The 12,279-nt window shown below is 46.2% G+C and overlaps 1 protein-coding gene across 4 annotated transcripts in view; it reads left to right on the forward strand.

Moving 5' to 3' along the window:
- GSE1 (Gse1 coiled-coil protein) overlaps positions 1–12,279 on the forward strand; it is a 795,746-nt gene that overhangs the window by 267,443 nt on the left and 516,024 nt on the right. The gene's annotated exons all lie outside the window — the stretch shown is intronic.

The raw sequence follows: 12,279 nt of genomic DNA on the forward strand, positions 1-12,279 counted from the left end.
AAAGGGCCTTTCTCTCTGTCATTTTGTGATTCTTTGGTTCTATCATGGTCTTCTTTGGCAATGAAGGATGAATACAATCCTGTGAGTACACACAGCTAGCTGGGTAACTCAACTCCTCCTCTCCTGTCTGCCTCTTCCTCCCCTTCCTTCTCCTCTCCAAAGGAAGGTAAATTGGGATGGCCAAAAGATGCCCAGTTGACTGGGTTTTACTGACTAGTTCCTCTTCTCTCCTCTCCCTTCCCCTCCCCTCCCCTCCCAAAACCTTAAACCTACTGCACTCAGAAGCTGAGATGCCAGTGGGGCACTGCCTAAAGGCTCTTCTGAACCTTTCTAGCTTTGGAGTGATTATCAGTAGTAACTGTTGCTGTTCCCACCCAGCCTGATGCCTTTTTTTTTTCTTAGCGTCATTAAAGGGGCCATGCCTTGGCTACCTCTTAAACAGTCCTAAACATGCTAAGTGAGTACCTGCAAAGACCTTGGCCTAAAAGGCCCTAGGTCCCCCAGTGCATCCTGGGTCATCTCCAGTCATCCTGAGGAATATCAGGTCCCTGGATTCAGATGGCTCTGGAGGAGAAGTGAGGCTGGTGACCTGCACAGACCTCCCTCACTCAAAACAAAGTCAAGTGCAAGTCATGTCATTATTTCTGTGATGGCATGGTCTTCTTTGGCAACGAAGGATGAACACAATTAGGTTCCTAAGAGCCAGGCATTTTGCACCTTTGGGAAGTGAGTCAGGGTTGGAGGTACCATCTCACCCCTCTCTGGGGTTGGGTTTTCAGTCTTGTTCCATTGATAGCAAGTCAGGGATCTTCCTGGTACCCGTTCTGCAGGAGTCCTTCAGAACCAGTCATCCATTTAAGGAGTGAATAATAGCTGCTGTTCTCAAAGTTAGCCCCTAGGAGTATTTCAGGTGCCATAATAGTGGGAGGAAGGTTTCTAGCTTTTATTTTTTCTGAAGGGGGTGGGGGGAGGGGGAGAGAGACAAGACAGAGATGAAGACAGAGAGAGTGTTTAGGGATGGGGTATCATAATACTTCATCTATATAGTAAAATACTTATATTGAGCCTGACCAGGCTGATTGAGTTATAGCAAGCTAAGAGACACCTCATTCCAAATTCAACCCTGCCCCTCTCTTCCCTCTTCTCTCCTTCCCCCTTCCCATCCCTTCTCCCCCCCTTCTCCCCCTTTCTCCTCCTTTCTCCCCTTTTCTCCCCCCTTCCCACTCTTCTCCCCCTTCTCCTCTCTCTGCCTTTCTTCCCCTTGTCCCCTCCCCTCTCCCTCCCTTCCCCTCCTCCCCTCCCTCTTTTCCTCTCCCCCCCTTCTCTCCCTCCCCTTTCCCCTCCTCCCCTCCCCCTTGTCTCCTCTTCCTCCCTTCCCCTTCTCCCCTCCCCCTTTTCCTCCCTCCCCACTCTCCACTTCTCCCCAGCTTTCTAGGCTCAGGAACAAATGTCTATTCTTGCAAAAAAAAGAAGTGACAGGGGTCGGCTCAGTGCTTTCCACATGACCTGCCTGGGAACAGGGCCCGTCTTTGTTAATCCCGTAGCCTGTCAGTTCAGCCTCTTCACAAAAGGCATAAGCCACTTACTGCTGTGCTCCCCACTGACCCCGGCCCCCATTGTGCTGCACTTAGGGAGGGGCCCGAAGCTCGGCCCATTTCAGCTGCTCGGAGCCCCCAGCCTGCGTGCCCAGGGGAGGGGGGTGAGGAGGAGCAGGCAGGCGGGGCCGGGCATAGCCAGCTGGGCAGAGGAAAGGACTCACAAAAGACCTGAGCGCTGTGCGGCAGGCCCTGGGCGCGACCAGGGGGCAAGGGCAGGACCAGGGACAGGGACAGGACCAGACCCAGGGCCAAGGAGGGCAGTCGCTGGAAAGGGGGACGCAGTACTGGGCGGGTTGCATAAGGAGTGGGGATGGGCAGCAGCAGCAGCCCTGCAGGACTGTCATCCACCAGCCCTGCAGCCTCCTCCTCCCCCTTCCTCTCTCCCTCCTCCTCTTCCCCCTCCTCCTCCCTCCTTTCTTTTTTTCTCTTTCTCCTACTCTCTTTTCTTCATCTTCCTTTTTTGTTTACTCTGCATTCCCCCTCTTTTCTCTCTCCCCAGCTCCTTCTCATTTCCTTTCCCATCCCCCTCTTTCCTCCTTGATTCCATCCCTCCTGGCTACGCCCCTTTCCCTTCCCCTTCTATTTCTCCTCCTTCCTCTCTTTCTTTGCTTCCCCATTCCTCCTTCCCTTCTATTCCTTCCTCTTCTCTGTCCTTCCTTGTTCCCTCTTGATAGAACCCCAGACTCCCAGAGTTGAAAGAGACTTCTGAGTCATCTAGTTCAATCTTTTCCTGACACAATAATCCCTTCTATGACATCCCTAACAACTGAAGACCCTGCAGCCCCTACTTAAACACATTAAGTGAGGGAGCAACTCACTACCTAAGCCAGGCAACCCATTTCCCATTTTAGACAGAATGCAAGACTGATTCAGCACAACCCACTCCCATTCCTGGAAGAAGAACTTCAGTCCTACTGATGCTCTGCCATCATTTTCACAGTGATAACCAACAAGAGCTTCTAGTACAAACTTCTTCCCTTCCATTTTCTCCCTACTCCTCCCTTCCCTTCTTCCTTTTCCCCCTCCCTTTTCCCCTTTCCACCTTGTCCCCTCTCCTCCTTTTCTTCATCCCTTTTCCCTTCCCTCTTTCCCCCTTTCCTCTGTTCTCTCCTTGCTTTCCTCTCTTCCCTCTTTCCCCTTCTCTGTTCCTTCCTTTCCTTCCTTCCCTCCTTTCCCCTTTCCCTCTCTCCTCCTTTCCTCCCTCCTTCCCTCCCCTTCCTCATTCTTCTCCTTTGTCTCCTTCCCCTCTTTTCTCTTCCCTATATCTCCCCTTGCTCTCTTTCCACCATCTCCCCTCTCCTTCCCCCATTCTCCCTCTTCTTTTCCTCTGTTTCTCCCTAACCTCCTTCCTATCTTTACCTCTCTCCTCTCTTCCCCCTCCTCCTCCTCTCCCCTCTTTCCTGACCTCCTGTCCTTTCCTTGCCTCCCTTCTTTTCTCTCCTCTCTTCCCATTCCCCTCTCTACCATCCCTCCCTCTTTCACTCTTCTTTTTTCTTCCTTCTTCTCTCCCTCTCTTTTTTTCTCCCTCCCTTCTCCTCTCTCTCTCTTCCTCCTTCCCTCTACCCAACCAAACATGAGCCAAAGCAGCTGACTCACCTAGCTTCTGATCAGGTGATTTCAGTCTGAGGCATTCAGACCAAGTGGGTTGCATCCAAGTTTCTGGACTTAGGAATCATAAAGGGATGGTGTAAGGAGTAGTAGCATCAGAGAATGTTAAATCTGGAAATGATGCTGCCTGTAAGACCTGAGTAAAGTAACTAAGCCTCTCTAAACTTCAGTTCCTCATCTCTAAAACGAGGGGGTGGGACTAGATATGACCTCTAATGTCCCTTCCAATTCTAAATCTCTGTCCTAAGATCCTAGGAAAATTCATTTTATAGTCTGTGAAGGTCAAATTTTCTGGTCCTTTCTCTGAAAAGGTAGGGTCCCGGATATGAAGCAGGACAGAGAATGGAAGGAGCTCCCAGAAATGAAAAGCTGCATAATACCCCCAGGTCCTCATGGGATATATACTGTGTGCTTTTTAGCAGAAGCCTGGGGGAGGGGGTGCAGATAGTGGAGAGAGAATCAGCCAGTGTGATTCTGGGCAAGTCACTAACACTTTCAGTGCCCCAGGCAACTATCCAAGATTATAAATTGCAGAGAAGGTGCCCTCCCCTCTCTGCCCTGCCCTCCCACTGGTAGGGGGAGTTTTCTCATCAGGAAGTTCCTTGTATATCAGTGAAACAGCAGGTTCAGCCCCAATCCCTTTCCCCTTGACCAAAGCATATCTTAGAGCTATGTTTCAGAGGCAAGAATTACCCCGCCCCCAATTCCCACCTACATCCCTCATTCCATCCTCATGCCTCCCAATCTTCTCCTAGAAGGCAATATAGAATAGTGGCAAAGTACTGGCTACAGAATCCTGAGAACCTAGGTTCAAACCCTGGCTCTTCTACTTAGTCCTTGTGTGACTTTGAATCAATCATTTACCCTCTCTAGGCCTCAATTTCCCCACCTGTAAAAACAAAGGAGTAAGACAAGATGACTTCTGATGTCCCACTTTGAAATCTCTAATCCTTTGATTCTTGTTTACCCCCACAGAGCCTACCAGCACCCCAAATCTGATAGTCACATATATCTTTACCCTTTGTCCTTTAAAGAAATCTTCATTTCTCCCTATTTTCTCAGAGAAGCAAATTTATAGCCCAAGTCCTAAAATGAGAGTGCCCCCTTGAAGGCGCAGAAGGATAGAGACAAATTTTAAGCCATTGTCTTGGGCTGAACTGTTGAATTTGAAAGGTCAATGTCAGCCACTATTGAAAATCCTCCCAAACTTCCCATCTAACCAGCTCTGGCCCTTTTCCCTCCTCTCTCAATCTCTTTCTCTCTTTCTTCCTCCCTCTCTCCCTCCCCTCCTCCTCCTTTTCTTCTTCTTTCTCTTTCCCCTTCCTTTTTTTCTCTTCTCTCTTTTCCCCTCTTTATCCTCCTCTTCCCCTGCTCCATCTCTCTCTGTCTCTATATATGTCTTTCTCTGTATCTCTTACACACACGTGCGTGCGCATGCACACACACACACACACACACACACACACTCAGTAGGAACAATTAAAGGAAGTCACTTTGAGGCTATATATAACTCCAGCCTCAGCACAACCTCTCATTAGGCAGCTGTCACAAGTGGCCATGGCTCTGTCATGTCGGATTATGTCCTTGTTCAGTGTGTGGTAACCCAACGATGACCCAGAGCAGCACCGATGAACAGAAGCTGTGAGGAGGGTCTGCTGTTTGATCTAGGAGTCAGTGTTCCTAAAGCCATCCAAATGCATCTGAAACCTGCTGACACGGGGAAGTTTGAAAGGGAGAAGAGCAGTGTGTCAGCAATGTGTTGGACACACCTGCCTTGCAGATGTGGACTCAGGAAATTTCCAGACCTGTACACATTTCATCAGGCCACTTATTCCCAGGGATTACTTTTCTCTTACTTCTAGCTCCTGCCCCATAAATACCACAGAGCAGGAGAAGGCAAAGTAATCCACCTTACAGGGGTCATAGGATGATGAATTTTCACAACGGGAGGGATCTTAGGAGACCGCCTAGTTCAGTTCCCTCATTTTACAGATGAGAAAATGGAAGCCTGTGGAGGTTGAATGACTTATCCAAGGTCACACAGGTGATACATCCCAGAGCCAGAGTTTGAACTGAGGTCATTTGACCACAGATTTAGTACTCCTGCTATACTGTCTGGCAGTTTCCTAGGAGGCCAGTGAGAACATTGATGGGAAGAGAAGTTCCCCATCTGGTGAGTGTTTGGGGGAATGGGGACCAACCAAGCAGCTTGGAATACAGCTTGTTACATTTGCATTCTTTGTCTACCCCAATTCCTCCTGGTCATAAAGCTTTACAGCCTAAATATCCAGACTTTGGCTCTCACCAGCCCTTCTCCTATATCTTTGGTTCTGTTCCCACTTGAAGATCCAGCCAGATTAGCTTTCTTTCTGTTCCTCATCTCCCACCTCCACACCTTTGTGCTGCCTGTGCCTCTCTTCTGGGAATGCACCTTTCCCACTTCCACCTCCTAGAGACCCTCTCTTTCTTCAAGATTCAGCTCAAGCATCATCTTCTATGGGAAGTCTTTTCTTATCTCTTCAACAGCTAGCGCCCTCCCTCCACAACTACCTAGTTTTTAACCATTTATTCTCTTTATATTTATTCCCCATATAATTATATAAAGTCTTCTCTTCCACCTTGTTATACTATAAGTGATTGTTTCACAGATGGTATGTGAATCCCTGCCTACCACAGGGTCAGGCACATAGTAAGTACTTTCACCAAATGCTTGTCAATTGACTGATTGACTGATACCTCTTCTCTCTCATTCTTTTCAGCTAATTAGGTTCCCTGGCTTCTTGTACCCTAACTTCATGGATGCCAAAGTTCCTGATGACCATTCCCTACTTCCCTTTTCCTGGCATTATTGTCTTGGAGTTGCTTTCAGCCCTGTCTAACTGTTCCTGACCCTATTTAGAGTTTTCTTGGAAGAGATACTAAAGTAGTTTTCCATTTCCTTCTCCAGCTCATTTTACAGATGAGGAAACTGAGGCAAACAGGGTGAAGTGACTTGCTTGGGGCCAGACAGTAAGTGTCGGAGACTGGATTTGAACTCAGGAAAACGAGTCTTCTTGACTCCAGCTCTATGCACCATGGTACCACCTCACTACTCTAAGCTTTCCTAGGACAGGAGACAATTTAGTCTCTTTCCCATTCTGGGTACTGCCTAGCCACAGTCTTGCATGGACCCCTGGTCCTTAATTACCAGGCTAAGGTGAATTTCACCTTCAGAGACAGCCTTGAAAGGTGAAACTAACTACTTCCCATGAAAGGAAAGACTCATGATCAGTTTTAAGGGGAGCAAAACTTTGAAAATTCTGAGACATTCCAGCTTTGAACACTTTGCTTTAATGAATTGGAAAGGCATTTATCAAGTGCGTGGCATAGTCCTGATGCTTGGGAAACAAAAACAAAACAGGTCAGCCAGTTCTTTCCCAGAGTCAGGGTTAGCTTCCAATCTCTTCTACTGAAGAGTGGGGAGAGGATGCTGCATTTACCCTGGCATTAAGTGCAAGATAATGAGGAAGAAGGGAAAACTAGCTATGAGAGCAGCTCTCCACCTGGGAGTCCATAAGTACATTTCAGTATAATTGGTTTCCTTTGTAATCCTCTGTATTTAAAGTTATGCATTTAAACCGATTACCCAAGGAGGGCCCATAGCTAAGGAAAGTCTGCAATACATACTCAAGAAAGGGTTAAGGATCCCCAAAGAATGGTTTCTCAGAGGTGACACGTTGGAGAACGTTCAAGATCCTAAGAGTAAAAGTTAGGGTCAAGGAGAAAGGGAATTCCAGGAACTTGGGTACCCTGTGCAAAAACCTGGAGATGGAAATTAAGGGACCAGGCTGAATGCATGAATGGAATTAATGTGAAACCAGGATCCCTGGAAAAACAGGCTGGAGCAAGACTGGAAAGGATATTAAGATGCCATACTATATCCTGGAAGAAACTGGGAGCTACTGAAGATTCCTCAGGAAGGTAGTGACAGTCAGACCTGTATCTTAGGAATATGGCTTTACCAGCTATGAGAAGTCAGTCACTTGGACATCTGGGAGGCAGCAAGCATTTGTTAAGCATTTATTTACTGTGTGTACCAGGTGCTGAACAATGAGGATGCAAAGAAAGTCCAAAAAAAAATCCCTACCTTCAAGGAATGAACATTCTAATGGAGGAAACGATATGTCAATAACTAGGTACATTCAAGATTTGTAGGAGGCCAATTATGAACCTATTGCAGTAATCTTGGTGAGAAGTGATTACAGCTGTACCTAGGCTGGTAACTTTGTAAATAGCCACATAGGGATGATTATTTATTATCTTACATCCTATGCTGTAGCTGACTGACATTCTAGGAAAACACTAGGGTGCACCCCAATAAGAAATTCAAGGTGCACCATTGCTATTCACACGTAATTGTGAAATTTAAGTCCCTTCCCTCTTAGGGACCAGCAGTAACTCGTAACAAAGGGGCCAAATCATCCCTACTCCTCTACCCACACTCACATTCCCTTCTCTCTCCAGCTGCCAGCTGCTTTCTTCTGATTCCTTTCCTCCTTCAGAGATGTCCTTGAGGTTCATTTGATCCAAATTTTACCTGGATTAACACCTTAGGGGAAGCCCCAGCCTTGCCTCAGCCACAGTGTGTCCAGGAAGGGTTCTGGAGAGACAACTATCACCACAGTACCTTTCCCTTGGCCCCTTTCATGTCTGCTTGATGAGGTACCCAGGATAATTCCCTCTCTCCCTCCTTGCTTCTGCTCCTGACAGTTCTGCACTCAAGTGCCAGGGTACCCAGAGTTTTGTCCTTGTAAATGAGAGGAGGGCTTGTCCCTGTCACTCCAGCCAAGGCAGTTAGCTCCAGGAGGGCAAGGGAGACTGTGGGCTGGGCCTGGAATCTTTGTGGGTCCTTCTTGGGTTCTGAGGTTGCACTCTGCCCGGGAGGCCTGGTCAGTAATGACAGGCTGCCCTGACCGGGGACTTTGCCCTTACTGTCTCCCTCAGAGCTGGTGGGAATGCCTTTGCCAGCCTCAGCCTTCCCCAGACCAGGGCTGAGACAAGGCATAGGCTGTGTATTCATCCTTCTCTTTGTGGAGAGGGGAGAGGCAGGACAGAAGGAATGAAGGAATTTCATGTGAAGAGCAGCCCTGCCCTCTGTATGTGTCTGTGTGTGGGAGAGATGTCGGCAGGCAGGGAGAACATTCCTTGAACCTTGGGAGTTGAGTATGGGCCATTCACATCTCTAGCCTTATAAATATACTTTGGACCTCCATCCCTGAGCAAAGCTGAAAAGGAGGGGTCAGGAGGCGATCTGCTAGCTGATGCTAAAAATAAACGTGTATAACACTGTGAGGGTCATATGTGTATACATACATATATACACATATATGTGTGTGTATATATGTACACATGTATGTATGTATATAGCTGGTGGCTGATAAAAGAGCTGATGGTGCAAAGAATAAAGCCCTAGGAGTCAGGGAGACTTGTGACCTCAGATATTCACAAACTGTGTGACCGTGATAAGTCACTTAAGTTCTTTCTGCCTTGGTTGCCTCAGCTGTAAGATGGGGATGATAATAGATAACACCTACCTTAGAAGGGTAGATAGAATGAAATAATATTTGTAAGGTGCTTAGTACAGTGCCTGGTATCTAGTAGGTACTTAATAAATGTTTTTCCTTCCTGTCTCCCCCACTCTGTCCCTTCATTCTTTCATTCCTTCCTCCTCCTCCTTTCCTTTTCTCCCTTCTCTCTCTCCTTCCCTTCCTCTCTCCCTCCTTCACTCATTCTCTCTTTCCTTCCTTCCTCCATTCCTCCCTTTCTTTCTCCATTCCTTTTTTCCCTTCCTCCTTCCCTACCTCCTTCCCTCTTTCCTTCTCTTTCCCTCCCTCCCTTCCTTCCTTCCTACATTCCTTCCTTCTTCCCTTCCTTTTTCCCTTCCCTCCCTCCAGCATTCAACAAAATAAGGTACAGAATCTAAAACATTCAAAATTAGAATCTTGTTGTAATTAAGTCAACAGGCATTTATTAAGCACCTAGTATGTGTCAAGCACTGGGGATAAAAATGCAAAAGTCAAGACAATGGATTAATTTTTAAAAAGCATTTATTGAGCACTAAATGGGATGATGAATGGAACCATAGGGCAGTTCATTGACACCACCCTTCCAGGAATGGTAAAGTTTATTTGCTTGTTCTTCCCAGAGGTAGAGGTGAAAGGTCAGAGGAGAATCAAGTACTTGGCATGAAGGTGGCTACTGGCTTTGATTGGGGCCAGGTTCAGTGAACTCTGACCAGTCATGGGTCCAGAGCTGCAGGGAATGCTCCATCAAATCTACATTCTTGATGGATGATCTCTTGCTCGAGAACACCAGGAATTTGATTCCCAGGACATTGCTAACCCAGCAAACATAAACTAATCAGCCAGTATCTACCATGAAACCATTGTGTTTGAGGTACTGTGCTGGTTGTTGGGGGAAGGGTAGAGTGTGGGAAGGTGCTGGATAATAATACAATATGATCCATGCCTTGAAGGGAGGTCAAGGTCTAGCTGGGGACAAAAGATACACATGCATGAATATACACATAAATTGATAATTCAAACAGGATAAGAAGGAAAGCATGGTAATGGAAAGAATGTCAACAGACATGGGTTCAAATCCCAGTGCTAACACTACTTGTGTGCCCTTTGGCAGGTCTGTTGACTACTCTTGGCCTTAGTTTCTTCATCTGTAAAATGAGCTGGAGAAGGAAATGGACCAGATCCTTTGTAATGCTATATCTGGGAACCTAGATGCCAAATAAGTGGTCCATTTGGTAAGACCTTGAAGATTTCAGAAGTCAGTTCTTTAGACTCACTCTAGACTTCAATGGTTAGGGAAGAATTTGAAGAGAATGGGAGATGAGCCAGACCTTGTAAAGTGGGAAAGATTAATGATGGACAGGTAGGTGGCTCAGCTGATTATGTTAGACTTGGAGTAAAGAAGCCCTCAAGCTCTAAATCCTACCTAAGAGTCTTTTTCAGCCTCCATTTTCTCATCTGTGAGAAAAAGATAATCATAGCAACTTGATTGTTGTATCATATGAAAGTATATGTAAAGCACTTTGCAAATTTTAAGCTTCTAGCCACTGCTGCTGCTGCTACTACTACTACTACTACTACCACCACCACCAGCACCACCACTACAACAGCTATGGTAGCTTGGTGGCATGCTGGATGAAACTCTGAGCTCAGAATCAAGAAGACTCATCTTTTTGTATTCAGATCCAACCTCAGACATTTACTAGCTATGTGACCCTAGGCAAGTCACTTCACCCAGTTTGCCTCAATTTCCTCATCTGTAAAATGAGCTGGAGAAGGAAATGGCTAACCACTTGGGTGTCTCTTCCAAGAAAACCCCAAATGGTATCATGAAGAGTTGGACATGACGGACATGAGTCAACAACAACAAAATTATTATTATTTGAAAGGTGGATAAGAAAGGGGAAAGAAGGTCCATTCCAAGCTGGAGAGTTTTTCCTCAGAGGCAACATGAATTGGTAAAAAGAGCATAGGATTGAAAGTCATAAAATCTTCATTAGAATCCTAGCTGTTACTATTTGTAAACATACCCCAGTGTGGCCACAGTTTGGTCATTGGTAGCATGAAGGTGTTGTACTAAATAGTCTTCAAAGATCCCTTCAGCACTCAAACCTATGCATTGTGGGAAAGGTGGAAATGCCAATGTCTGTCCAGAGGATGGTGGGTAAATTAAAACAGGGCTATGCTACCTATCATGAAAGGTTCTGGTTGGACAAGACATGTCTGGGGTGTGAGGGCACCACAGGGCTAGAAAGAGAGAAGTGTTGCTAGGAATGTTGCTCACCTGCCCACCACTGAGAGACAGCCCCTGAGAAGACACAATTAATTCACCTCTTTTACTTTTGACTGATTTGACATATAGACTTAATAAAGGCTATAGCTACCTTATTGGGGTCTGAGAAACACTGCATGATTTACAAAGACTTGCAACAATGATTAGAGCATGGGTCCAATTCCCCTGTAGGAAATTCTAACTGTGGAATATGTTCAAGTCACTTGGGTGGAGAGTAGGTAAGTCACAAAAAAAGTGTCAGGTGAGCTACGAGTTCTAAAGCCAGCTTAGGCCTTGGCTCAATCTGTAATCTTGGACCCATCATTAAATGGCCTTAGGCCTCAGTTTTTCCATCTGTAAAATGGATTTTAGAGTGGATGTGTGGAATAATGGGCAGAGGTAGCACTGGATTGAGAAAGACTGGGGTAGTCTTGGTTCTGTGTCACCCTAGGAGAGTCAATTAACCTCTCAATGCCCCAAGGTAATTAACAGTAAGAATATAAGTTGGAGAGCAGTTGATAATCATTGATGGAGCTCTCTATCCAGAAGAAATCACAGGTTTGGAGAAGCAAAAATTTTGTTGAGGTTATTTTTCAATGTGGATAGCAATGTTTAATAATTTACCCAACAAGCTGGCCCAGTGTGAAGAAAGGCTCTCAAATTGATGTTGGTTTTTGTGGGTAAAAAGCTCAGGGCCTCAGGGTCAATGACAGTTACACTGTCACTACTTTTGCACACTTGTACCTTTGCACACTTGCACCAGGGGACGTGAATGCTTTAGAATCCAGTAGGGAACTGTTGCTAATTAAAATATCAACCAGGAACTGTTAGCGGTGGAGAACCCAGAAGAAAAATGTCAGAGAAGAGGGTGGATAACCTGAGGCTGTCTTAGGGTACCTGTGAGATGAATGCCAATATATGTGTGGGAGATCTTTGTAGCAAGAATAATTATTTAGTTATTCAAGAATGAATAATAGTCATTCCAGCTCTAGTGAAGAATGGTCAATGTCAACTCATATATATGTAGGCAACTGCACTTCTTTGCCTCTGTTCACCCCCAAGCAACCAGTGATGACTTCCCAGCACACCCAGAGTCCCCAGGGTTTCTGTGATCCATGCCTTGTGACAAAGTACCTGTCCTGGAGGGAAGCCATAGAGTCTTCTGCTGCTGGACAAATTCCTCTCTGGGGAGGTCTGGGTGGGTCCTGAAAGGAAGAAATCTGTTGCATTCATTACAGTG

Source organism: Notamacropus eugenii, chromosome 1 (genome assembly GCF_028372415.1).
Source record: "Notamacropus eugenii isolate mMacEug1 chromosome 1, mMacEug1.pri_v2, whole genome shotgun sequence".
Lineage (NCBI taxonomy): Eukaryota > Metazoa > Chordata > Mammalia > Diprotodontia > Macropodidae > Notamacropus > Notamacropus eugenii.